The sequence below is a fragment of the Pantherophis guttatus genome, chromosome 1 (genome assembly GCF_059756535.1).
Source record: "Pantherophis guttatus breed Tessera chromosome 1, ASM5975653v1, whole genome shotgun sequence".
Classification (NCBI taxonomy): Eukaryota; Metazoa; Chordata; class Lepidosauria; order Squamata; family Colubridae; genus Pantherophis; species Pantherophis guttatus.
In genome coordinates this window covers 336,128,941-336,154,082 of record NC_142063.1, presented here as the reverse complement: position 1 = coordinate 336,154,082, position 25,142 = coordinate 336,128,941, and the positions used below count along the sequence as shown (strand labels likewise).

At 44.6% G+C, this 25,142-nt stretch overlaps 1 long non-coding RNA gene across 3 annotated transcripts; it reads right to left on the bottom strand.

The window, feature by feature from the left end:
* Positions 1 to 25,130, bottom strand: LOC132712281 (uncharacterized). Of its 3 annotated transcripts, none has more exons than XR_009622968.2 (4): positions 24,971 to 25,130; positions 17,655 to 17,725; positions 6,485 to 6,551; positions 1 to 103 (listed from the first exon to the last, which is right to left on the bottom strand). It is a non-coding gene; the product is annotated as an uncharacterized LOC132712281 (long non-coding RNA). The 3 variants fall into 3 exon arrangements; XR_009622970.2 differs by lacking the exon at positions 17,655 to 17,725 and adding an exon at positions 24,599 to 24,658 and having other exon boundaries at positions 2 to 103; XR_015731626.1 differs by lacking the exon at positions 17,655 to 17,725 and having other exon boundaries at positions 4 to 103.
* Positions 25,131 to 25,142: the final 12 nt, after the last annotated feature.

The following is a 25,142-nucleotide window of genomic DNA, read 5'->3' as shown; positions in this document are numbered from 1 at the left end:
AAGAGGCACAAACAAAGGGGAAGATATTTACATAAAGGCTTCTCTCAGGCCATAAAATCTTGTTTGCAGCTTCACATCTTTGACCTCTGGTCCTGATGGGATACTTGTTATGACAATATAACGGAAAGAAGAAAATAGAGAAGTGTTATTTATTTTTCTTTATGCAAACGAACTTAAGGTTGCAAAGACCCCCCCCCCCTTTTAGTCAAATGCATTCATTTCAGTCGGGGTTGCAATTTCTGAGTTTTAAAGAGAATTTGCAAATCTGTTCTAAATGGTTCTCCCTGTAGCTATATACTGAGAAGAGAAGGATTTTGGTGGTATGAGCAGAAGCAGAGGCGGTATTCAGCCGGTTCGGACAGATTTGGGTGAACCGGTAGTGGCGATCTGCAGGTGGGTCCGCCCGGGCGCAATCCCGTCCTATATTGCTATGTTTTTGATGCCACCCGCATGCATGGATGACGCGTGCGAGCAAATTGCCGTGTTGTCTGACATCGCACGCATGTGTGGATGGTGCGCGTGAGCAAATTGCCATGTTTTGTAATGCCGCATGCATGTGTGGACATCACAAAAGTGTATGTGAAGTGTATGTGAATCCCACCTCTGAGCAGAAGGATGATTGTGGGGTCATCTCATAAAATAAAATCACGTGAAGTATTAGTACCACTTTATAAAGCCTTGGTAAAACCACACCTGGAATACTGCATCCAGTTTGGGTCACCACATTACAAAATGATGTTGGGACTTTGGAAAAAGTGCAAAGAAGAGTTCAAACTAAGATGATTAAAGGCCTGGAAACTAAAAGCATAGGAAGAACGGTTGCAGGATTTGGATTTGGCTAGTCTAGAGAAAAGAAGGACTGACAGCGGGGACATGATAGCAATCATCCAGTATTTGAGAGGCTGCCACAAAGAAGAGGAGAGGGTCAATTTATTCTCCAAAGCACCTGAGGGCAGGACAAGAAACAATGGATGGAAACTAATCAAGGAGAGAAGCAACTTAGAACTTAGGAGAAATTTCCTAACAGGGAAGACAATCAACCAATGGAACAGCTTACTTCCAGAAGTTGTGGGTGCTTCATCACTGGAGGTTTTTAAGAAGAGACTGGACAGCCACTTGTCTGGAATGGTATAGATCTCCTGCTTGAGCAGGGGGCTGGACTAGAAGACCTCCATGATCCCTTCCAGCTCTATTCTGATTCTGATTTGTAAGTCACTTTTTTCAATTCTGTTGTAACTTCAAATGTTCACTAAGTGGCTTTTTATAAGTGGAAGATCACTTATATTTTTATGTTTTAGATAAGAACAATAACAACAGATTAGCAAGAGTTGGAAGGGACCTTGTAGGTCATCTAGTCCAGCCCCCCCTCCCCCAGAAAGAAGGTCCTTGACTACTTTCTGAATTGTTAGGATAAATGGATGAATAAATGGATGGATAGAATCATAGGGCTGGAAGGGATCTTGGAGGTCTTCTCCAACCCCCTGCCCAAGGCAAGAAGTCTTTATACCAGAGGTCTTCAAACTTGGCAGCTTTAAGACTTGTGGACTTCAACTCCCAGAATTCTTCAGCATAGCTGGCTGGAGAATTCTGGGAGCTGAAGTCCACAAGTCTTAAAGCTGTCAAGTTTATACCATCCAGATCAGGGCTGAAATGTCCCGGTTCGGAGCAACTCGGGCGAGTAGGTAGCTATGGCAGTGGGCAGTTCGGAGAACTGGTAGCAAAAATCCCTCCCCCCCACCCCAGCGTCCAGCTTGCTTACCTTAGCTGCTAGTTGCAACGCCTACCTTGCTTCGCTTGCTGTAATCCCTGCAATCCGTTGCATCAGCAAGCAACTGAATCTCCCTGCCTGCAATCAAGCTCATTGGTGAGCAGCTCTATCTGCCTTACTGCCTGCCTGTAAGTTTTTTTCCCCTTTGGGAGCTTTAAAAAAAATAGTTAATTGGGGTTTTTTTAGTTGTTCTTTTTTTAGACCTAGCCATTTAAAGTTTAGGAAGTTTTAAATTTAGCTGCTTTTATATAAAAATAAAAATAAAACAAAATAAAATAATATTTGTGCAGCTTTCTGAGATTTTGTGTATTTCTGTAGTGTTTCACTCTAACTACACAAACACACAAAATCTCACAAAGCTGTATGTGGAATTTTGTGTGTGTAAAGTGTGAAAGTTGTTTTTTTGGGCTTTTTGTGGCTATGTGAGGTTCCTGCTTGTTGCAGGGGCCATTTTGGGTCTAGCACAGCTGCTTTTACCTTGTGGGTGAGCCAGTTGTGTTGTGTTGTGTTTTGTAGGTTAAAAAAGGGCAACAAAGTGACATCGACTTGGCCATGCCCACCTGACCAACAAGCCATGCCCACCCAGTCACCTGACCAACAAGCCCCACCCACTAATTAAGCCACACCCACAGAACCGGTAGCAAAAATTGTTAGATTTCACCTCTGATCCAGATGGATCAATGGATGAACTTTTCCAATACAAATTGAGCACCGTTGGGCTATTGAAGGTTACATATCTCTTGCCAAGGAAAAAGAGCTTTCATTTCACTTTGAAAGACTAATTTTTCCTCTTTTGCTGAATCTCGGGGGGGTGGGAGGCGTTCCTCCTTTGCTGCTGCAGACCAGAGTTTAGTGGGATTCTCTTTTCATTATTGTAGAGAACTGGTGATGTTTTATATATATATAAAAAAATTAGATTTAAGTAGATAGAGAAGGAAGAGTAACCTTTCATTCCTGTTCCATATCTCTGTGATGAAAGAATATGGCTCAGAGCAACTCCTGCCCCCCCCCCCCCGGGTGATCCTTCTGTTGCTGATCCATACTCATTCTCTCATTATGCTGTTTTTATAACTGTCTTTTTTATACTTCTGTGACATCCAAATCATTATTAGACAGAGAGCCGACGATCAGCTTTAAGGAGCAAGGCACCCTTGGCTACACAGTTAGGAAAGAGGGAAATAAGCAAGGTCATTAAAAACCATTACGGGAATAGAAATGAAGATTTGTCTTCGGGGGGGCAGGAAGGATGTACAAGGTAGTCCTTGACTTACAACCAAAAACTGAGCACAAAATTTATGTTGCTAAGCGAGACGTTTGTTAAGTGAATTTTGCCCCGTTTTCTAACTTTTCTTGCCACCATTGTTAAGTGAATCACTGAAGTTGTTTTAGGAATAGGAATAGCACTTACCATATTTTTCAGAGTATAAGACACACCTACCTTTTTTGGTGAGGAAAAGAAGAAAAAAAAATCTCCCTCTGCCTCGGAGCAATTTTGCCTCGTTGCAGCAAACAGCAAACAGCCTGCTTTACTTTCATTTTCGTTTTCAGCGTAGCTTGATTAGCACAAGGAAAAAAAAAAATCTGCTCCAGCAATTTACCTCTTTGCAGCAAGCAGCAGAGCCCTGCACAAAACAGCTGAGAGCAAATCAGCTGAGAGTCGGGAGGCCGATCCAATCAACTTGTGCTAATTAGGCTGTGCTGAAGCTGAAAGGGGCTGTTTTTTCTTGCTGCTTGCTGCAAGGAGGTAAACTGCTGCAAGACAGAGCCAAAGGGTGGGGGCCAGTGTGTGGTGGGGCTACATTCGGTGTATAAGACACACCTAAATTTTCACCCCCTTTTAGGGCGGAAAAAGGTGTGTCTTATACTCTGAAAAATACGGTAGACTTATATACCATTTCATAGTCCTTTTCCAGCCCTCTCTAAGCGGTTTACAGAGTTAGCCTATTGCCCCCAACAATCTGGGTCCTCGTTTTACCCACCTCGGAAGGATGGAAGCAGTGGGGGAATTCAGCCGGTTCGCACCGTTTTGGGTGAACTGGTAGCGGCAATCACAAGTGGGCCCGTCCACCGGCCCCGGCTCCAAGTCGTGCTATTTAAGCATGTTTTCAAGGCCGGGTGCATGTGCGGAAGGCGCGTGAGCGAGCGAAACGCATGCACAGAAAGTTGGGCGAATCTGTGGACAGCGCGCACGAGCGGAGAACCAGTGGTAAAGGTAAGTGAAACCAACCCCTGGATGGAAGGCTGAGTCAACCTTGAGCCTGGTGAGATTTGGACTGCCGAACTGCAGCCAGCAGTCAGCCCTAAGTAGCCTGCAGTACTGCACTCCAACTACTGCGCCACCTCAGCTCCAATGGTATTTTAGTAACATGGTTGTTAAGTGAGTCTGGTTTACCCATTGGCTTTCCTTGTCAGGAGGTCGCAAAAGCTGGTCACGGCAACCGTCATCAATGCCAAGAGCCTTGGTAGTACAGGGGTTTAAGGCACCCTGTTATTAAGCTGGTTATTAAGACCAGCTGCCTGCAATTACTGCAGGGTTCGAATCTCGCCAAGGCTCAAGGTTGACTCAGCCTTCCATCCTTTCTAAGGTAGGTAAATTGAGGACCCAGTTTGTGGGGGCAATAAGCTGACTTTGTATAAATATACAAAAGGATGAAGGCTATTGCTTAACGCATTGTAAGCCGCCCTGAATCTCCGGAGAAGGGCGGCATATAAATCAAATTTAAAAAAAAAATAAATGCGAATCGGTTGCCAAGCATCTGACTTTTGATCACGTGACCATTAGGGATGCTCCAGAAGTTGTAAGGGTGAAAAACTGCCATAAGTCACTTTGTTCAGTAATGTTGCAACTTTGAACGGTCACTAAACGAGCTGTTGTAAGTTGAGGACTACCTGTATAAATTAAAACATCCTGCTCTGGTGTAAAACAAAACTGTGGAGTATTTGCAATAAAAAAAAGGAAACATTTCGATGAAGACAATGCTTTAAAAGTTCGGATTCAGACCACTGGAGGTTTTAAGAGGTGATTGATGGGCTATGAGTGACTATATCTCTTGAGGGATGCTTTTTACTTCCAAGAATCCCAATTGGGATCCTTTCAATATCAATGATAGGAGTTTCATTGTGGGAAGCACCTCCGGAATTAGTTAGATTCTTCCTACTAAAACCCAACCCTTGCAATCCATTACGTGTTTGGTTTTCTGTCTGCCCTTCCCTCCATCTCTTACACACACACACACACACACACACACACACACACACACACACACACATATATATACACACACATTTACACTTTGCACATAAAAAAAATGAGCATACTGTATCAGGGTAAAGTCCAGACAGAATCTTTCTTTTGATAGGCTAACTTTCTCCTTGTGTTTAGCTATTTGTACATCCATCTTTTTTATTTTATTTTATTTTATTTTATTTTATTTTATTTTATTTTATTTTATTTTATTTTATTTTATTTTATTTTATTTTATTTATTTTATTTTATTTTATTTTATTTTATTTTATTTTATTTTATTTTATTATTTTATTTTATTTTATTTTATTTTATTATTTTTATCTATCTATCTATCTATCTATCTATCTATCTATCTATCTATCTATCTATCTATGCATTTATTTATGCATTTATGCATTTATTTATTTATACATTTATTTATTTATGCAGTTTATTTATTTAAAAGTTCCTGACCCGGCAATTCAGGGAGTTGAAGTCCATGCATTTTAAAATTCCCCTGATTGAGAAACACTGATTTAGGGTTAAAGATAAAGACTGGTTTATCTTAGTATAGGCAAGTCCTCGACTTTCAACCATCCAAAATCTCAAAGGCGCTGAAAAAAAGGGACCGGTGACTTGTTTTCACACTTAAACAGTTGCAGCATCCCCACAATCAATATCAAAATTCATGTATACATGGTGACTGCAGCATTCTGGTGTCAATCAATCAATCAATCAATCAATCAACCAGAATAGAGGTGGAAGGGACCTTCAAGGTCTTCTAATCCAACTCCCTGCTCGAGCAGGAGACCATATGCCATTTCAGACAAGTGACTGTCCAGACTTTTCTTAAAAACCTCCAGTGATGAAGCAGCCACAACTTCTGACTGAAAGCTGTTCCACTGGTTAATTGTTCTCAGTGTTAGGAAGTTTCTCTTTAATACCAGGTTGCTTCTCTCCTTATTAATTCCCATCCATTGCTTCTTGTCTTGCCTTTTGGTGCTTTGGAAAATAAGTTGACCCCTTCCTCTTTATGGCAGTCTGTCAAATACTGAAATACTGCTATCATGCCCCCCCCCCGGTCCTTCTTTTCTCTAGACTGGCCAAACCCAAATCCTGCAACGGTTTTTCATATATTTTTTGTCTCCAGGCCTTTAATCACCTTAGTTGTTCTTCGTTTGCACTTTTTCCCAAAGTCTCAATTTGTGGTGACCAAAACTGGATGCAGTATTCCAGGTGTGGCCTTACTAAGGGTTTATAAAGCGGTACTCAGTGGTGGGTTGCCCCCGGTTCGGACCGGTTCTATAGAACCGGTAGTAAAACTGGCGGGAGGCTCCGCCCACTGACCCTGACATCATCAGAAGCGATCTGCGCATGCGCAGTGTCACATATAAATGCCCCACCCACACGAGCAGGTACATACAGTTCAGCACTGCAAGGGTTAACGCACATAAACCACATATACACCTCCCACCTAGGCCACTCCTTACCCCAGTCTCCGCCTTCCAGGTATTTAAGGTTGTCCCACGCTGATCCAGATGTACTTGCAGATGATTCCTGTAACAAGAAGAACAATGTCAATAAACTCTTAACTGCTTAATTAGCAACGTGCGTATGTCTGTTATTGGGTCTGATCCTCAATATTGTAACACGCAGAAGCTTCTGTGCATGTGCAGAAGCAAGGCGCACATGCGAGCGAGCGCGATCCCGTTGTGAACCGGTAGTAAAGATAAGTAGAACCCACCCCTGGCGGTACTCCATACTTCATGATTATGCCTCCGTTTATACCACCAAGGATTGTATTGTATCATGTGTTTGCCATTATCAACCTTCCCAGTGTTTTGCTATTGCAAATCCAGCTTATTTATTTATGTGTTTATTTATTTATGTGTGTTTATTTATTTATTTAAAAGACTGATGTGGTTGCCCACCTTATGCACTATGCCCTTGGGCGGATCATAAAATCGCAATGAAAAGATTTTTTAAAATCCATAAAAACTCCTGACACTCAAACCCAACATACCTCCACACAAAAATATTCAGGTATGCCGTCTCTCTGAGCTTAGTTGTTTGCTTGCAGACGTTTCACTCCCCCATGAGGTAACATTATCAGTGCAAATGGGTGTGGGGTTTGCTCTCTCTTTATATACAGTAGCTTGTCCTGCCAATGTGGTGGTTTTCCCCTTGACAGTTCCCAGGTAGTCCTCGATTTACGACCACAATTGAGCCCCCCAATTTTTGTGGCTAACAAGACAGTGAAGTGAATTTTGCCCCATTTTATGACCTTTCTTGCCACAGTTGTTAAGTGAATCACTGCAGTTGTTAAGTTACTAATGCGGTTGTTAAGAGAACCTGGCTTCCCCATTGGCTTTGCTCGTCAGAAGGTCGCAAGTGGGGATCACATGACCCCAGGATGCTGCATCTGTCATAAATATGAGTTGCCAAGCATCTGAATTTCGATCACGGGTCCATGGCGGATGCTGCAATGGTCATAAGTGTGATAAATGGTTGTGAAGTCACTTTTTTCAGGGCCGTTGTGACTTTGAACAGTCACCGAATGAACCGCAGACTGCCCTGACTGTAGATGTGAAGAAGCTGGATTGAAGCTAATTGCTCTAATTGGGAAATCAATTAACATAAATCCAGGCTTTAATCTGTCAATTGATGAACAGACAATGGGCAAGGTCACCATATATGAATGAATGGCTGCTGCTGTGCAAACAGTCTCCCAAGATACTCACAAATTTGGAAAACATTTGGTTTAAAGTTACGCAAGCTGGATGAAAAAGATCAAAACAGAAAAGAGTACATGTGGCTGAATTCAAGGTCTCAACTGGATCTCTTCAGCCCAACTTCCAAGAGCATCCTGTAACACAAAGACTGTACTGACACATTGATGTCCTGGGCCTGAAGCAGGGACGTCTGTGACGACGGGGTTAGAATCAAGGAAGGGAAAATGGCCGTAACAACCAAGCGGTTGAACTCCCAGATACAAAGAGCTAGGGCTTTGGGTGATACCTTCACGAGCACCATCTTGACTTTTTTGCCCCATCCTGTGGATGACTCTGAGTTGGACAGAATGTAAGAGAATAAGTTTCCTTTCCCTTTTTTTCCCCCCTTCCCTTTTCCCCTTCCCTTCCCTTTCCTCTCCTCTCCTCCTGTCCCCTCCTGTCCCCTCCCTTCCGTTCCCTTCCCTTCCCTTCCTTTCCTTTCTTTTCTTTTCCTTTCCTCTCCTCTTCTCTCTTCCCGTCCCCTCCCCTCTCTCCCTTCCCTTCTCTTCCCTTCCTTTTCTTTCTTTCTCTTTCCTTTCCTCTCCTCTCCTCTCCTCTCTCCTCTTTTTTCCTGCCCTCCCTTCCCTTCCTTTCCTTTCCTTTCCTCTCCTCCCGTCTCCTCCCCTGCCCTCCCTTCCCTTCCCTTCCTTTCCTTCTCTTCCCTCTCCTCTCTTCTCTTTTCTCCTGCCCTCCCTTCCCTTCCCTTCCCTTCCCTTCTCCCCTCCCCTCCTTTCCTTTCCTTTCCTTTCCTTTCTCCTCCCCTCCCCTTCGCTTCCCTCCCCTTCCTTTCTCTCCCCTCCCCTCCCCTCCCCTCCCCTCCCTTCCCTTCCCTTCCTTTCCTTTCCTTTCCTTTCCCTTTTGATCCTATGACACTGAGGCTCAGTGGTGGATCCAAATTTTTTACTACTGGTTCTGTGGGTGTGGCTTGGTGGGAATGGCATGGCTTGGTGGGTGTGGCTTGGTGGGCGTGACAGGGGAAGGATATTATAAAATCTCCATTCCCTCCCCACTCCAGGAGAAGGATGCTGCAAAATCCCCATTTCCTCCCGATCTGGGTCTTGGGAGGCAGAGAATAGATGGGGGTGGGGCCAGTCAGAGGTGGTGTTTACCGGTTCTCCGAACTACTCAAAATGTCCGCTACCGGTTCTCCAGAACTGGTTAGAACCTGCTGAAACCCACCTCTGCTGGGGCTCCTGTAATGGTTGTAAGTGTGAAAAACAATCATAAGTCACTTTTTTCAGTGTAACTTTGAACAGTCACTAAACGGACTATCGTAAGTCGAGGACTACATCTATTCAAATTCTTTAAAGTAGTTTTCACAATCGTGTTTCTAATATTGTGTTGCAAAATCCTTCCTATGTGAGCTGCATCTTCCTAAGTGGCCAGCTGCCTTGGTCTTGCTACCAATAAAACAACAGGATATAAATGGAATGAAAAAGGGATGAAATGTGTGCCAGTCATCCTGGATTAGCGACTGCCTCTTTTAACGACCACTTGCAGTGTTGACACTGCTGAAAAGGTAACTTTGCACCCAGTCCTTGCAGTAATGACCTTTGCAGGACTGTAAAGCAAAGGAAAACTGAACTAAGATCATAAGCATAGTAACGGTTTCCCTTGGCGACCGCTTTGCTTAATAAGTGAGTTGCCAGTCACAATTGCGATGGCTTAAAAAAAAAAAAAAAGGACTATCGTAGTTGGAATTTAGACTTTGGTGATGTCTAGTGAGGTTTCCTTATCAAGATCGATTCCAAATCTTGTTCCTTTCGTTGAACTTAGTAGCTGGTGAGAATCAATGAAGGGAAGTCACTAAGATTTTTGGAGATTTCTGATTGGAAGATTTGCATCCATCAATTGAATCGATGTAGACATCTACTAATTCCCCCTCCAATGAAAGTGAAAGTGGGCCTGCTGTTTATGTGACACATGAATGAAAACTGGGCCTAAATCTTAATGATCCTTGGGAGAACTTGGTGAACAAAAAGAGCAGAACAGGAACTAAAAAAAAAATATTGCTTGTCTTAATATACGCAGCAGCACAGGAATTCTGTAAATGAACAGCAATTAAATTCGAGATTAATGTCCAATTTGTTTAGCCTCTGAAGTTGTCTCTTGCAAGGAAAGGGGACCTGCGGTGGGGAACTACAGCAGGGTTGGGTAGAAAAGTCAGAAGAGCGAAGGCAAAAATGAGCGAAAGAAAGTCAAAAGGGGGAAAAAAAACCCCACTGCCTAAGTGGGCAAATTTTTAACAACATTAGAACGTTTCCCTCTAGAACTGTGAACTTTTAATCTTTCGAAGTTGCCCCAAGCAATTTCTTTCCACAATCAATCACTATTTCTCTCTTTACTATAGAAATAAAGTCACTTTTTCAGTGCCTTTGTAAAATGGAATGGTTATAAGGCTGAGGACTACCTGCATGGAAAAATAGTGAACGGAGTGCAAGGAATGGGAAGCTGGCTTGGATATGGATGATAACATCGCGAAAAGAGTTGAGAAGATTAAAGAGCAAAAAAGCGATAGACGAAGCAGTCCATGGATACAGTAAAATCAAAGGTATTGTTGGACCTGCCACTACTTAAGCCTCCAAATAGAAACAATCCTGGCTCCATTTATTGAGAAAGGTATACTGTATTTTTCGGACTATGAGATGCACTGGAGTATAAGACGCACCTTTGTTTTTGGGGAGGAAAATAGGAAAACAAAATTCTGCCTATCAGGTATTCATCTGGCTAGCATCCGTAGCCTGGTCAGCTTCAGCACATTCGTTCGCTAGTTTTGAGCACCCTCGTTGGACCTGAAAACAAGCTTCTAAAGCTCAGCTGATCGTTGGAGGGAGCAGCAATGAAAAAAGCAGGCAAAGCGCGGAAGATTGCTTCACTCGCAAGTGCCTCGCTGGGGCTGAAAAACAGCTTCAAAAGCACAGCTGATCGTCAGGGGGAGCTCCAGTGACTAAAGCAGGTAAAGCGTGGAAGGAGTAAGAGAAGGCAGCAGCTGTTCGGGGTAGCAATTTTGGGTACCGTGTGTCGCGTTTTCAGTCTCCAAATGCATCATGTTTTTGGGCGGCGATTGGCAGCGATGTGCTTTGGCGATCCCCGCAGCCTTGAAGGGCTCTCAAACTGAGCGTTTGGAGGCTGAAAACGTGATGCGTGGAGCCCAAAAACACAAGCCATTGTCTGTGGCAATCTCTGCAGCTAGGAAGAGGATGCACAGAGGCCGAACGAAGGGTTGGGGCCGGTGGGTGGGCAGGGCTACATTTGGAGTATAAGACGGACCCAAATTTTCAGCCTCTTTTAGGGGGGAAAAGTGCATCTTATACTCCAAAAAATACGGTAGTTTATTAGAGGTCAAGAGTACTGCAATATTGCAAAACTGAGAATTGTGCACTAAAATCCCTAAGTTCTACTTTTCCCTCCCTTAATTATCTCTCATTGCCCACCCCAGTATCATCAATCAAGTTCAGGCAATATGTTTTCATAATAGTCAGTCCAAGCATGGTTTTGTATGCAGCTCCCTCCTTCTCCCAGCTGGGTGAGCTTGAGGCAGCATCTCAAGGAAATACAGCACTTATTTTCATTTCCCCAAGCTTCCCCCTTCATTCCCCCGCCTCACAGTTCATGGCAGTCTGTCACTGCATAGCAGAGAAGCACAAGCAAGCATCACTTTGACAAAGTGACAAAATTAGTGGACCAGAGGAATGCTGTGGATATAATTTACTTGGGCTTCAGTAAGGCATTTGATAAAGTAGACCACAACCTACTACTTTGTAAGATATGGGTTAGATAGCATCACCGGAAGATGGATTCATAATTGGCTGACCAACCACACTCAGCATGTAGTCCTCAATGGAACTACATCTATATAGAGGGAAGTATGCAGTGATATATCCCAAGGCTCTATTTTAGGCCTAGTACTCTTCAACATCTCAGTCAATGATTTGGATGAGGAGATAGATGAGGAACTCATCAAATTTGCAGACAACAACACCAAGCTGGCAGGAATAGCCAACACTCCTGAAGATAGGCTTAAGATACAGAAGGATCTTGACAGATTTGAACATTGAGCGCTATCTAACAAAATGAAATTCAAAATGAAATTGGTGAAAAAAATTTCATTCAAAATGAAATTGGTGAAAAAAGTAAGTTTCTACATTTAGGCAAGAAAAAGCAAATGCACAGGTAGGTGGTACTCAATCAATAGTAGTAACAGTGAGAAGGATCTTGGAGTCCTATGGACAATCACTTAAATATGAGGTAACAGTTTGTTGTAGCTGCCAAAAAGGCCAACACAGTTCTAGGCTGCATAAACAGAGGGATAGAATCAAGATCACATGAAGTGTTAATATCACTGCCTTGGTAAGGCCACACTTGGAATACTGCATCCAGTTTTGGTCGCCACGATGTAAAAAAGGTGTGGAGACTCTAGAAAGAGTGCAGAGAAGAGCAACAAAGATGATTAGGGAACTGGAGGCTAAAACATATAAAGAATCGTTGCTGGAATTGGGTAAGTTTAGTTTAATGAAAAGAAAGACTAGCGGTGACACAACAGCATTGTTCCAATATTTAAAGGGTTGCCACAAAGAAGAGGGAGTCAATTTATTTTTCAAAGCACCTGAGGGCAGGACAAGAAGCAATGGATGGAAACTAATCAAGGAGAGAAGCAACTTAGAACTAAGGAGAAATTTCCGGACAGTTAGAACAGTTAATCAGTGGAACAACTTGCCTTCAGAAGTAGTGAATGCTCCAACACTGGAAGTTTTTAAGATGTTGGACAACCATTTGTCTGAAATGGTATAAGGTTTCCTGCCTGAGCAGTGGGTTAGACTAGAAGACCTTCAAGGTCCCTTCTAACTCTGTTATTCTATTCTACTCAACCTTACCCTACCCTACCCTACCCTACCCATCTTCTCTTCTCTTCTCTTCTCTTCTCTTCTCTTCTCTTCTCTTCTCTTCTCTTCTCTTCTCTTCTCTTCTCTTCTATATTCCATTCCATATATTCTATTCTATTCTATTCTATTCTATTCTATTCTATTCTATTCTATTCTATTCTATTCTATTCTATTCTATTCTATTCTATTCTAATCTATTCTATCCTATCCTATCCTATCCTATCCTATCCTATCCAAAATTCCATTCCATTCCATATTTTCTATTCTATTCTATTCTATTCTATTCTATTCTATTCTATTCTATTCTATTCTATTCTATTCTATTCTATTCTATTCTATTCTATTCTGTGGCAGCTGACACGTATTTTCCAAGGACAGAAAGTTATAGAAAGGTATCGGGAATCGTAATAGCACGGACTACATTTAATAGGACCTCTATTTTTTTTTCCTCTTATCTCATGCCTGTAATTTCTTTTTTTCTTTGCTCCTTTTCTGCCTTTTGCATAACATTAACTAGCTCCAAAGGGAACACAGGTAGTCCTTGACTTACAATCATTTGTATAGTGACCGTTCAAAGTTGCAACAGCACTGAAAAAAAGTGACGTATGACTGTTTTTTCACACTTACAACCATTGCAGCATCCCATTGGTCACATGATCAAAATTTGGATGCTTGGCAACTGCCTCATATTTATGACGGTTGCAGTGTACTGAGGTCAGCAACGGGGAAGCCACATTCACTAAACAACCATTTTATTAACAACTGCAGTGCTTCTCTTAACAACTGTGGCAAGAAAGGTCATAAAATGGGACAAAGCTCACTTAACAACTGTCTTGCTTTACCACGGAAATTTGGGACTGAATTTTGGTCGTAAGTTGAGGACTACCTGTAATGAGATGAACATGTATGCTTATAGGAAAGCAGCAAACCAGGCCCAATTTTTGTGCAAAAAATGGAATGGAAGCCATAATGAGAAATTCTTCACACCTTACCTCCAGATGGGGCAGACAAAACCTCAGCATCATCTCGTCGCATTATTTAACCAACTGGTTTTTATTACCACTACTATTATTATTATTAGCATATGAAGTTGATACATCAGCCAGGAGACTACAATGCAATTGCAGAGTAGTGGGTTGGCTGGCGGTTTACCAACTCCGTCAGGTACACGTTTGCGTGCTTCCCATGGTGCGCCACAAGAGGGCGAGCTGGCTCCCCACCAGAAAGGAAGACAAGCGGCTCTTCCAGTAGCATCACCCAAGGCCCCCTCCTTCCCTGGAGTTGCCTCACAAACAGATGCCTCACAACCAGGAAGGTTCAGTGGGCAGGAATCTGGCTGCCTGCATAGAGCACCAGCTCATCTCCCCATCGAAGTGGTGCCTATTTTATCTACTCACCTAGAACATGCATTCGAACCTCAAATTGGGCAGAAGCCGAGGCTAGTGACAGGAACTCACCCGGACACACAATGCTAGAATTCGAACCGCCAGAGCGGAGACCATCTCCAGCGTCATTAAGCCACTGGAGCCATCGTGCCTCTTTTATTACTGCTGAATCCCAAACTTAATAATTGCATGCAAAGTTGTACAACTGCTGCCTGAAACTGTGTGTGTATGTGTGTGTGGTTAATGCAGTTTTTGGCATTTACAAATACTTTGTGAAAAGGTTACCCTGTTCTAGGAATCTTTTATTAACACTTATTAACACTAAAGAGCAGTCCAGAAAATGTCAGACTCCTCTACCATGATATTTACAGAAAAAGCCTGCTTGGGGCTGACAAGGTTCTTTCCGGGAGGATGGCATTAAGAAAAGCAGGGATTTCTAAGAGGAGATGATTGCTTTGCCAGCTTGGGACTTACTAAGAATCGACAAAAAGTAGCAGATTCTCATTTCTCATTTCCACTTAAGGGCACAAAAAGATCTCGGCTTAATCACAAACATACGGATGAGAGATTTGTTCGCCCTGTGAGGGGTTTTTAGATGCAGCTTTCTCCTTTAATATATATGTGTGTGTGTGTGTGTGTGTGTGTGTGTTATGATAAGCCCAGTGATGTTCACTTCATTCAACTATTCTTGAACTTTTAGCTTTCTCTTCTGCTTATTTATTTATTTATTTATTTATTTATTTATTTATTTATTTATTTCATTAGAATTATATACCGTCCTACTCCCGAAGGACTCAGGGCGGTGAACAGCCAAAAAGAACAACTGGAACAACCTCCCCCCAGAGATACGTACAATAACAGACCTCCGGATTTTTCGTCGGGCCCTGAAAACCCATTTATTTCAACTAGCTGGGCTGGCTTGAGTTAAATTTTAAACTGATTTTAAATTGGAATTGTTTTAATTACGGCCAAAATATTTAATTATTTTAAACAGTTTTTAGATTTTGTATGTCTTGTTTTTACTTTGGCTGTTCACCGCCCTGAGTCCTATAATTTAAACAAATAATAAATAAACAAACAAACAAACAAACAAACAAACAAACAAATAAAAGGGAAAGTTAGGCCAGGCCAGCCTGTTGGAATAAAAAGGTCTTGAGAGCGCAGTGGAAGGTGCATAAATCTGGGATCCTCCGTATCTCCGGGGGGAGCTCATTCCAGATAACAGGTGCCCCCACAGAGAAGGCTCTCCCCCTGGGGGCTACCAGCCGATACTGTTTGGCCGACGGCACACTGAGGAGCCCCTCTCTATGTGAGCGTACTGGCCGGTGAGAGGCTATTGGTGGCAGCAGGCGGTCCTGTAAGTATCCAGGTCTTCTTTCTTTTTCTTTCCTTTGTCTTACTTTCTGTTAGCTTGAATTTGTTTTTTAGCTTCCTTTAATAATACACACATACATTTATATATATACATATATACACACACACACACATATGTATGTGTATATATGTATGTATGTACGCATGTATGTATGTATCGGGGTGGGTTCTACCTACCTTTACTATCAGTTCACAACAGGATCGCGTGAAGCCTTGCTTCCGCGCATGTGCAGATCGCCGATGACGACATCCGGGGCAGTGGGCGGGGCCTCCCGCCGGTTTTACTACTGGTTCTTGCAAACCGGTCCAAATCGGGGGCGACCCACCACTGGTATGTATGTATGTATGTATGGGGACACGGTGGCTCAATGGCTAAGACACTGAGCTTGTTGATCAAAAGGTCGTCAGTTCAGCGGTCCATATCCCTAGCGCCACATAACGAGGTGAGCGCCCGTTACTTGTCCCAGCTTCAGCCAACCTAGCAGTTCGAAAGCACATAAAAAATGCAAGTAGAAAAATAGGGACCACCTTTGGTGGGAAGGGAACAGCGTTCCATGCTCCTTTGGCATTTACTCATGCCGGCCACATGACCACGGAGACGTCTTCAGACAGCGCTGACTTCTTCGGTTTTGAAACAGAGATGAGCACTGCCCCCTAGAGTCAGGAATGACTAGCACATATGTGCGAGGGGAACATTTACCTTTACATACATACATATGTATATATATATATATATATATATATATATATATATATATATATATGTATGTATGTATGTATGTATGTATGTATGTATGTGTATATGTATTATATATGTGTGTGTATATATGTGCGTGTGTGTATGTGTGTATTATTAAAGGAAGCTAAACAACAAATACAAACTAATATAAAGTAAGACAAAGGAAAGAAAAAGAAAGAAGCAGAAGAGAAAGCTAAAAGTTCAAGAACAGTTAAATGAAGGGAACATCACTGGGTTTACCAATTTGCGTTGCAGCCCATATAATTAAGACTAGAAACCAAGAAACTGAATTCTAATTCTGTTTCCCAGCTCAACTCACCTGACAGGTTGGCTGTTGTTGTGGGGAAAATAGGAGAAGGGAGGATTAGGAATGTTCACCAGCTTGAGTTATTCATAAAAATATAATAAAGTGGGATTAAAAAAACCGTACAAATAAATAAGTTCCTTTTGGTGTTTAGCCTGAATCTAGTTTCTTATCATTTTAACTCTCTGGTTCTTGTTCTGATACTGCCTTAAGGGACAGTAGAATATAACTCTGCTCCTTCAACTGTGTGATAGCCTTTCCGATATTTTAAGATGGCTATCGTATCTCCCCCTCCGCTGCCTTTTCTGTAGGCGAAACATGTCCAGATTGTCCGTGGTTGGCTTGACACTTAAAATCTTTTATGCCTGTATCTTCATTAATTCACTCTGGCATTCATCGAAACCCCTCAGATCAGTTGTGCTTATAGATTTATATCCATTCCTTTATCATGCGTGTGGATGAATAAACTTCTGTTTAAACCATCGGTTGGAAATCGAAAACTTTTTCCCCAAGAAAATATTAACCGTTCAGTTACAATTCTCATTGGTTTTTGGGTTTCGGAACAGCCTGTTCAGTTTTTCTTCCCAGTTAATCCTCGACTTACGACCACTCATTTAGTGACCGTTCGAAGTTACAATGGCACTGAAAAAAAGTGACTCATGTACCGTTGCAGGATCCCCACGGTCACGTGATCAAAATTTGGGTGCTTAGAAACCAGCATGTATTTATTTATTTAGGGAATTTATTTATTTAGGGAATGTATATTGCCTAAATATAAAGTCATCCAGGTCATGGTTCTCCCAAAAGGTGCTTTTTCAAAAGGCAACTGGACTTTCTTTGTTTTTCCTTGAAGGTGTTTCACTTCTCATCCAAAAAGCTTCTTCAGTTCCAACTGAAGAACTGAGGAAGCTTTTTGGATGAGAAGCGAAACGTCCTCAAGGAAAAACAAAGTCCAGTTGCCTTTTGAAAAAGCGCTATTGGGTTAACCACAGCAAAAAAAAAAAAAAAAAGCTTGTAAAATCGAAGGTGACTCACTTAACAACCATCTTCATTAGCAATGCAAATTCTGTCCCCAACAGTGGTCATAAATCAAGGACTACCTGTATCCTCTTCTCTCATCCCCACTCATTCGTACATTTCACCTAACAGAATAATTTCCCCTCAGATTGCAGTGTCTAAGCCATATTTTAACCGTGACACCTACCCTTGTATATGTCAACTCTGAAGCGAACCTGGCTGAAGCCATCTTGTGCTGCCTCACAGTTGCCACGAAGCCTGAGAGGGGGAAGGGAGGGGGGAATTAGATAGCCCAACTAGCAGTCAAAACAAAACGTTTTCCTGTGGGAACCAAGGTCATTGTAACAGGTGGCTGTTGAAGGAGGAGACGAGCCTGCCATCCGTCCTAATTGGACAATGTGACCGGTGACACCTGGGAGGGGGCGATTTTACTCTTTTAATTAGGTGAAAAACGCTGGAATTGTTAGAGTTGGTTTTCACCGGCTATGCCGATATGATGTATCCAGTAAACATGTTCTTTGAGGAATCTACCTGCCTCGGAGTTCTGCTTTCAGTGAGTGTGTTACTCAGAACCCTGACATTATAATTATTTGAGAGAGCCAGGAGGAGTATATAAGCGTCCAAAACACCGATTCCTATTACCCTCTGCTTCATAACTTAAGCAGGTACTTCGTTTATTATCCAGACTTTTTCCATGTTCCTCTTCCTGCAAAGACACTTTGTCGTTTACGTCCCATGACAGATTGCTAGTGTTTCAGCCCACATTCTCTAGCAAGTGATGTATGGGTTGTAGACGCACCACTGTATAAAGAAGAGAGGGCTTTGCTTCCCGGGTGGATGCTTGTTAGCTGGGCTAAGTTTATTTTTCATGTGATTTTCAGCACCAATGTTCTCCCCGACGCATCCTATCAGTCTAAGTATAAGCAGTCTCCTTATTTCTGACAGCTCCATTGTTCGTCTTGAGTAGAATGGACTGATTCGCCACGGCCAACACGCCACGGCCTCTCGCTGCAGCCAGCTCACTGTGACGATCTACTGTGGCCACTTCAACATGGCCATCTCACCTCGGCCAATCTGTGAAGCCATCTCACCACGGCCACCTTGCGGCGGCCAACTCACTACACAACATCTCGCCGCAGGACAATTCCATGCAGGATAACTGAATACAATAAATGTTATCCGCTACTGCTCCTTTGTCATTATTTCCATTGACAAAAATGGAAATAATGCTGCAGAAACAGTGGCGAAGAAACGTTTATCACGTTGAGTTATGCCGCATGGAATTGTCCCATGGCAAGATGGCCGTGGCAGAGTTGGCTGCGGCAAGATGGCTGTGGCGAGCTGTCCTAGACCCCTTCTTAAGATCTTTTCCCTTCCTACCTTACTTTTCTCCCCAAATTCTGTCACGTAGACCAGCGTTTCTCAACCTTGTCAGCTTGAAGAGGTGCGAATGCAGATCTTCTTGCGCTGCGAGATTCCCCCTTCTCGCAGATGTGGCCCTCCTCACTATCGAGGGCCCACCTCAAGGAAGGGTTTTGGGACCCAGAGAGGTGGCATGTGAAAACGAGGGAATTGAGGGGTTTTTTAACAAAATTTTTAGTCAAATTTTTAAGGGGTCCTAGGGAGGGGGAGGGTCAGATTGGAATTCGGGCTGTGGGTATGGGGGATAACCCACAAGGGGGAGGGTCGGGTCTGGCAGTGAAGCGTGGTGTGGGGGATGGAGGACCCGGGATCGAGGGGGGGGTTAGAGCTTGTCCGGATAGTTTTTTGAACATCAGTACTGTAGGTGGGAGGGGTAGATATGGCGGGAGCAGGGGGCCATATCGTGTTAGGGGAGTGCGCACTCGCTGTCTACGAGCGGTGGCGTGCTCCGGCCCCCAAGGCTCTACTCGCTCCTCAGGTTGCATAGACCCTCAGGACCCAGGCCTTCGGCTGATGCTGTGCAATGCCAGGTCCGTAGTAAATAAAGCCCCCCTCATCTGTGATCTTGTTCAGGAGGGGGGTGCGGACCTGGCAGGTATTACGGAGACCTGGTTGGGCCAGGAGGGGGGGGGTTCCCCTCGTTGAAATGTGCCCGCCAGGTTTCCAAGCATTCCATCAGCCGAGGTCACAGGGGAGGGGCGGGGGGGTAGCGGTTATCATTAAAGAAGGTCTGAGACCGAGGGAGGCCACTGTTCCTCAGACGGCCGGCTGTGAATCCCTTTTTGTGAAATGGGGTCATGGGGTTCAGATGGGTTTGCTGATCACGTACCTGGCTCCCTGCCACGTGGCAACAGCCCTGCCCGAGCTACTCAACGTCATCGCCGCGGTGGCGGTTGATACCCCTAAGCTTATGGTTATGGGGGATTTCAACCTGCCGTCCGTGGGTGAGACGTCAGAGATGGCTCGGGAGTTCATGGCTTCCATGACAGCTATGGACCTGACCCAGTTAATTCATGGCCCTACCCACACAGGGGGAAACACGCTGGATCTGGTTTTTGTCTCTGGACAGTGGTTGAGGGATCTTGATATAGGGGATATAGTTACTGAACCCTTGTCATGGTCAGATCACTCTCTCCTTCGTCTCGACTTTCGAACCGCTGCACCCCGCCGCAGGGAGGCGGAGCCGGTCAGATGGTTCCGCCCCAGGCGCCTGATGGAACCTGACAGATTCCAGACGGAGCTTGGGCCATTTCCTGAGGTTCTGGCACACGCCTCGACTGGAGACCTGGTGGCCGCCTGGGATAGGGCGGCTGCTGGTGCTCTGGATCGGGTCGTGCCTTTGCGGCCTCTGACCCGGCGCCGATCTCAATTGGCTCCTTGGTTTACCGAGGAGCTGAGGGAGTTGAAGCGCCGGAAAAGACGCCTAGAGAGTAGTTGGAGGGCCAGTCTTCTTGAATCTGACCGGACACTAGTAAGATCCCACATTAGGAATTACTTAGTGGTGATAAAAGCAGCGAAATGTAGTTATTTTGCTGCTCTTATTGCGTCATCAGATAATCGCCCGGCCGCCCTCTTTAGGGTGACCCGCTCCCTGCTCCACCAGGAAGCGCGGGAGGACCCCTTGGAGGGTAGAGCCGAGGATTTTGTTCAGTATCTGTATGACAAAATCACTCAGATTCGGGAAGATTTGGACTCCGACTGGGTAGTCTCAGGGGGAGAGACAGGGGCAGGTCTTGAGAATGTTATCTGGGATGAGTTTGATCCTGTGACCCCTGAGGACGTGGACAGGATTCTGGGTAGACTGAACGCGACCACTTGTTTATTGGACCCGTGTCCTTCCTGGTTAGTACTGGCTTCCCAGGAAGTGACACGAGGCTGGCTCCAGGGGATTATAAACGCTTCGCTGAGTGAGGGTGACTTTCCCGCCGCCTTGAAAGAGGCGGTGGTGAGGCCTCTCCTCAAGAAGCCTTCCCTGGACCCGGCAATGTTGGTAAATTATCGTCCGGTCTCCAATCTTCGCTTTGTTGCGAAGGTTGTTGAGAGTGTGGTCGCGCAACAGCTCCCCCAGCACCTGGATGAAACGACGTATCTGGATCCGTTCCAGTCGGGCTTCAGGCCCGGGTACAGCATGGAAACGGCATTGGTCGCGTTGGTTGATGATCTCTGGAGGGCTCGGGACAGGGGGTGCTCCTCTGTCCTGGTCCTGTTAGATCTCTCAGCGGCTTTTGATACCATCGACCATGGTATCATGCTGCACCGGTTGGAAGAGTTGGGGGTGGGAGGCACTGTGTTGCGGTGGTTCTCCTCCTTTCTCTCTGACCGGTCGCAGTCTGTGTTGACAGGGGGACAGAGGTCGACCCCGAGGCCCCTCATATGTGGGGTGCCGCAAGGGTCGGTCCTCTCGCCTCTCCTGTTCAACATTTATGTGAAGCCGCTGGGCGAGATCATCCGTGGTTTCGGGGTGGAGTACCATCAGTACGCTGACGACACCCAGCTGTACATCTCCACCCCGGATCACCCCAACGATGCCCTTGAAGTGATGTCCCGGTGCCTGGAGGCCGTACGGATCTGGATGGGGAGGAACAGGCTCAGGCTCAACCCATCCAAGACTGAGTGGCTGTGGTTTCCGACGTCCCGATATAGTCAGTTGACGCCATCACTGACTATTGGGGGCGAATCATTGGCCCCCACGGAGAGGGCTCGCAACTTGGGCGTCCTCCTGGACTCACGGCTGTCTTTAGAAGAGCATTTGACGGCCGTGACCGGGAGGATTTTTCATCAGGTTCGCCTGATTCGCCAGTTGCGTCCCTTTCTGGATCGGGACTCTTTACGCACGGTCACTCATGCCCTTGTCACCTCCCGCCTGGACTATTGCAACGCTCTCTACATGGGGCTCCCCTTGAGGAGCACCCGGAGGCTCCAACTGGCGCAGAGTGCGGCCGCGCGGGTGGTAATGGGAGCGACATGGCGTTCCCATGTAACACCTCTCCTGCGCGAGCTGCACTGGCTCCCGGTGGTCTTCCGGGTGCGCTTCAAGGTTTTGGTTACCACCTTTAAAGCGCTCCATGGCTTAGGACCCGGGTACTTGCGGGACCGCCTACTACCACCAATAGCCTCCCACCGGCCGGTACGCTCCCATAGAGAGGGGCTCCTCCGGGTGCCGTCAGCCAAACAATGCCGACTGGCGGCCCCCAGGGGGAGAGCCTTCTCTGTGGGGGCACCTACTATCTGGAACGAGCTCCCCCCAGAGATACGGAGGATCCCGGATCTGCGCACCTTCCGCCGCGCCTTAAAGACCTTACTATTTCACCAGGCCGGCCTGGCCTAATTTTCCCCCTCTTTTATAAAAGATTTTTAAAATTTTAAATATTTTTTAGTATTTATATATTCAATTTTAAATTGGTTTTAAAAAGTTTGGGGTTTTAAATTTGTCGGGGCCAAAATTATTTAATTTGATTTTATTCTATTTTTTAAATTTTGTATTGTATGTGTTTTTATTGTTTGGCTGTGCACCGCCCTGAGTCCTTCGGGAGTAGGGCGGTATAGAAATCTAATAAAAAAAAAAAAATGTTTGGAAACTTTGCGTCTTCTCCAAAGCACCGTGTCATTCTCTGTTGGAATCTTTAAACTTAATTATTAATTTTCTTAGGATTATGCAACTATTGTTCTGGCCCAGGAAAAGATACTCTCCTTGTTTAAGGAGGTACCAACAAGGGGCATGCCTGCTTCAAATCACCTTTTCAGCTTCAGAACCAACATCCAGCTCATCTCTACTTTGCAACAAGATAAGACTAGAATCAAGTTTTCCTGGCAATTTTATACACACACATTGAGAGTCCAACAAATCTCAGGCAGCAGTGTTCAGAGTCCAGTTACTGTGACAAAGAATGCATTAATAGTAGACTGTAGAATTCAACCTAAAGAGAGTAATTAAAATTAGAATCAGGCTGAACTCTTTAGTCCTCTTATTTCCGCAGCCATTTGTGTATGAAGGAGAGGGCTGTTTTCAACTATCATTTTTGACAATGAGGCTTGCATTGTGTCTGGTTGTCAAATGTCCAGGGAAATGCTATTATGTCTTGAAACATTGTTCCCCAGAGGCATTTGGGCAAAGCTGCCAGGAAATCCAGTATGAATTGGTACAGGAACAAAAACGGCCCTTTTGGTTTTAGCAACAAAAGGAGGAGAAGGAGAGGAGGAGGAGGAGGGGAAAAGGAAGAAAGGAAGAAACTCATCAAGGAGAGAAGCAACCTAGAACTAAGGAGATTTTAAGGCAGGGTTCCAATATTTGAGGGGCTGCCACAGAGAGGAGGGGGTCAAGCTATTCTCCAAAGTACCTGAAGGCCAGACAAGGAATAATGGATGGAAACTGTACAAGGAGAGATTCAACCTGGAAATAAGGAGAAATTATCTGACAGTGAGAGCAATCAACCCATGGAACAGATGTTGCCTTCAGACATTGTGGGAGCTTCATCACTGGAGGCTTTCAAGAAGGGACTGGGCTGCCATCTGTCAAAAATGGTGTAGGGTCTCCTGCGTGGGCAGGGGGTTGGACTAGATGACCTACAAGGTCCCTTCCAACTCTGTTAATCTGTAATCAGTTGGCACGCCTGACCCGATTTTGTTAGAGCATCTACCTACAGACACAAAGGGAGGAAGGAACAGGCCTTTGGAAATGTCCTCCTAGCTGAACTAAGAGGGGGGAAAAAATGAGATTTGTTAACTTTGTTACTTCCTGATTTAGAGGTAGTCCTTGACTTAATGCCAGTTGCTTATTGACTGGTTCAGAGTTACAGCAGACTTCCTCAGAGCTACAAAGGCAAGTGGCTTTTGACCAGGCCTTGCACTTATGATCGTTGCAGCATCCCCAGGGTCACATGCAGTGGTGGGTTCCTCCCGGTTCGGCCCGGTTCCGCCGAGCCGGTAGCGGTGACGATATAATGTCACCAAACCGGTTCTGCCCCCCGCCCCCCCACCCACACCCCGCATTATTCTTACCATTTATTTGGTCTCATCCCCAATCTATTGCTGCCTCCTGAGTCCCAGCTGATGGGCTATAAGGAAAAAAACTGTTTAAACTCTTGCCGCGGGGCTTCAAAGGGCCGCCCTACAGCTGATCAGTGGTAAAAGGCAGTTTGGTGGTAGACCGGTGCCTCCAAAAACAAATGAGTAGACCAGTACCTGCAAAAATACATGAGTAGACCGGTACAGCTCTGCAAGCAGTTAAAAGCCTGGTAGACCAGTACCTCTGCTAAATCCTAAAGCATTGTCACATGACCATCAAGCCATGCCCATAAAATAAGCCACGCCCACAGAACTGGTAATAAAAAAATTTAGAACCCACCCCTGGTCACATGATCAAAATTTTGATGCTTGGCATCTGGCATGTACTTACTATAGTTGCAGTATCTCGGGCTCATGTGATCCCCATTTGCAACCTTACCAGATAGTTTCCAAAAAGCAAACTCAATGGGGAAATCCCGATTCACTTAACATCTACATCAGTGTTTCTCAACCTTGGTAGCTTGAAGATGGGTGGACTTCAACTTCAACGCGCTGGCTGGGGGATTCTGGGTGGAGTTGAAGTCCACCCATCTTCAAGCTTCCAAGGTTGAGAAACACTGGTCCACATGGTTCATTTAGCAACTGCAGCGATTCACTTAAGAATTGAGGCAAAAAAGTTCACAAAATCAGGCACAATTCACTTACCAGCTTCCTGTTTGACAACAGAAATTCCAGTCCCAATTGTGGTCGTAAGTCGAGGATTACCTATAACCATGTTAGAACAATTAATCAGTGGAACAACTTGCCTCTAGAAGTTGTGAATGCTCCAACACTGGAAGTTTTTAAGAAGAGATTGGGCAACCATTTGTACGAAATGGTATAGAGTTTCCTGCCTGCGCAGGGGGTTGGACTAGAAGACCTCTAAGGCCCCTCCCAACTCTGTTATTTGGTTATTCATGTCACCAAGCTGGACCACTACCTCCGGTACATATTTATCTTTGATACTGATGAAACAACAAAAAGTTTCAATAGGCTCAAAATATTTATTTCCGCCCCCCCTCAGTTGTCATCTCTTACCTTTGGATTTCCTGCAAAACCGTGTCTATTAAATGCAGAATTTCCTAATGCCGTAAGTCTACTTCAATCATTTGTCCCCAACTGTGGTTTTTTTCTTTTTCTTTTTGTCTTTTTCCCCTTCTGTTTATGTGCAGGCTTTTCAGTATCCAGAAGAAAAAGAAGAAGATGGTGG